The 3118-nt window shown below is 39.6% G+C and overlaps 1 pseudogene; it reads right to left on the bottom strand.

The window, feature by feature from the left end:
- Positions 1 to 467: 467 nt before the first annotated feature.
- On the bottom strand, positions 468 to 1366 carry LOC143683296 (small ribosomal subunit protein uS3 pseudogene; annotated as a pseudogene).
- Positions 1367 to 3118: the final 1752 nt, after the last annotated feature.

The raw sequence follows: 3118 nt of genomic DNA, 5'->3' as shown, positions 1-3118 counted from the left end.
GACATATCAAGAAATATGAGTCCACTTATATGTTATATCTATAACAGGCAAATTCATAGAAAATTTGATAATTTGATATAGAAAGTTGATTACAGGTTACCAGGGGATGGGTGCAATGAGGAGTAACAATAAAATGTATATCAACCCATTTCTGATCCTATAACCTGAACTCTGAAATACAGGTCAATTAATCAATGCCTGTTAGCAATCAGACTTCATTGTCACCATATTTACAGTCCCAATTAATTCTCTGGTTAGCTCTGCAAACTGAGGACTTTAGAGAAAGCACAGAAACATCTTAAGCCAGACAACCCTATGCACCAATGTTCCTGTGGGTCAACATGACCCTCAGAGTCTGAACAAGGGGCATACAGTCAAATCAGGCCATCTGCCTTTTTAAGAAGTTTTATTGAAGGTCTATATAAAGCAATATCCAGACTCCAGAGCCAACTACCAAGGAAATCCTTTTATGCAGTAGGGACGGGTTGGGGCATGGCAGGTGGCTCTGTCTTCCCTCCCTTCTGCTCTGCAGTGGGAGTGGTGGGCAGGATTTCATCTTTTGATCCCATGATGCTCACCTGGTCAGGCAGGGGCTTCTTTGGACCACTCTTGTCACTGGGGTCCCAGGACAACATGTTCTTCACTTTGACACCCAGCATCCAGCACACCCTATCTGAACAACACATCGTGCATGATGGTATCAGCATAGTCATCAACAGGTTTCCCACTGAAGATCATTAGGACATCCACAAACTTCATGAATTTAGCCCTCTGTCCTTAGAGTTTCCCAGAAACCAAGACCTCACAGCCCTTGGCCCCATTCTCCGTGATGAAATAAAGCACACCATAGCAGGCCCTCCACACACAAAGCCCTCCTAGGAGACTGCAATGCAGAGACTCTGCATAGGCAATGGCACAGAGACCTCTTGCAGTCACCTTTTCAGCATAAAGCTCTACACCGCCCTCAGGGAAGCCAAACCTCTTCTGAACTACAGCAGTCAATTCCCAGATACACCAGCCTTTCTCACCAAGAACATTCTGTGTCCTAGAGGCCAGAATAATAATCTCTGTCTGGTTGGTATACTTTGAACCTCAACTCCATAGTAGCTTCAGCTAGGCCCATAGTGAGGAACTCATTCAGTTCATCTTGGAAGATACCATCAGTGACAAACTTCCTGTTCTTGGAATTTATACCACCATCTTGCTGCCAGGTGCTGACAAAAGGGGAAAGGCTACTAAGGTCTTTTAAAAAGTCACTGATTGAATAAAATATGATACTTTCCCAAATGGAATACAATTCAACTGTGAAAAAAAGAAAAGAATAAGGAAGATCTCTGTACTGACATGGAGCCCCAGGGTATATCATTAATTGATAAAAGCAATGTGCAGAATAGCAATGAGTTATTTTGCATTTTTACAAGTTTTTATTTTTGTCAAACAAAAAATAAAAAGGACAAATTACAAAATAATAAAGATGCTTGGGACTAGAGGAGAAGAATGGTAACAGTATTCTAGTTTGCTAGCTGCTGGAATGCAACACACCAGAGATAGATTGGCTTTCAATAAAAGGGGGTTTATTTAATTAATGTATAGTTCTTCAGAGGAAAGTCAACTAACTTTCAACTGAGTTTCTTTCTTATGTGGGAAGGCACAGGACAATCTCTGCTGGCCTTCTCTCCAGGCCTCTGGGTTCCAACAACTTTCCCCAGGGTGATTCCTTTCTGCATTTCCAAAGACCTGGGCTGAGCTGCGAGTGCTGAAATGAGGTATGTTGAGCTGCTTGGGCTGTGCTGTGTTGAGCTCTCTCATTTAAGCACCAGCCAAATAAATCAAACATCATTTATTGCAGCAAGCACTCCTCCTAGCCAACTGTAGATGTAATCAGTGACAGATGAGCTTCACATGCCATTGGCTCATTCCACAGCAATAGAACTAGGCACCTTCACCTGGCCAAGTTGACACCTGAACCTCACTACCACACAGAGTAAAGGAGACAGGAATAGAAACAATGCCTCTCTAAATGAACCTTTTTTATATACACTTCTAACTTTAGAATCATTTAAATGTTTCCAATAAAAAAACAAAACCATATCTTTAAAATGTCACTAAAAATTGAAAGCAAATTAACTGCACATCAAATTGATGGTGTGGGCAAACAGATAAAGAATGACTCTAACAGAGTTTATGATGTGGTGTTTTGATCCTATATCTTTAGTGGGATATACACTAAGGACAAAAATGGCCACAAAAAAATATTAAACTTTAAACCTAGTTGTTAGTGATAATATTGATAATATCCATATTGGTATTGTTACTTAGAAACTATTATATACATATATTATGGGGTTAAACAAATGAGTTACTATTAATGTTATTAGGTATCAATAGTTTCATCATGACATTAAAAATTTTAACTAAACACCATGTAATCTTGAATTAAATAGCAAATACAATGTGAACATATATTTATTTCCTTTTTATTAATATGTATTTCCTAGCTTTGTCTACGGAATAGGCCTAGAAACAATGTCAATCCAGGAGCAATACAGCATGTTCTCAAAGTTTATATACCATTAAAAGAGTCTAGATTTTCTGGGAAATGGCTTATTCCAGACCTGAGACAGGAAATACACAAGATGGGCCTGGAACATATTGCGCCAGACAAAAAACAACCTCTAAATTGCAAATAGGGTTGTATAAAAAATTAATAGGTTTCCTGCCATGAAAGGGCTACAGTTAGCTACAGGAATTGTTCTCCCATTATAAACAGGGAAACCAGGCAAATTATATGAAACAAAAGGTTTTCAAATATTTGGCAACAGTCAAGATTGTGACCCCTGAACAAAGGGAAGCAAATGAGGTGAACACTAACTCAATACCTGGAAACCCCTTCCAGGTACGGTTTAGAGAAGAAGATCCAAATTAAGGAACATGGATCAAAGTTTGGGGAGGCTGAGGCTATGAGAATTTGCAGATCAGAAACCAAGAGGAGATTATTTCAAAAGAGCCATGGGATTCTGCAGAAGAATCCAATCAAGTGTTTGGCTTAGTGCTTAGATGTGTGCACATGAGTGGAGACTACTCAGGCTGGCTGAGTGATTCTCCAAGGGCTGGAAAT

The sequence above is a fragment of the Tamandua tetradactyla genome, chromosome 5, assembly GCF_023851605.1.
Source record: "Tamandua tetradactyla isolate mTamTet1 chromosome 5, mTamTet1.pri, whole genome shotgun sequence".
In the NCBI taxonomy this organism is placed as follows: Eukaryota; Metazoa; Chordata; class Mammalia; order Pilosa; family Myrmecophagidae; genus Tamandua; species Tamandua tetradactyla.
This window is presented reverse-complemented; position numbering and strand designations above follow the sequence as displayed.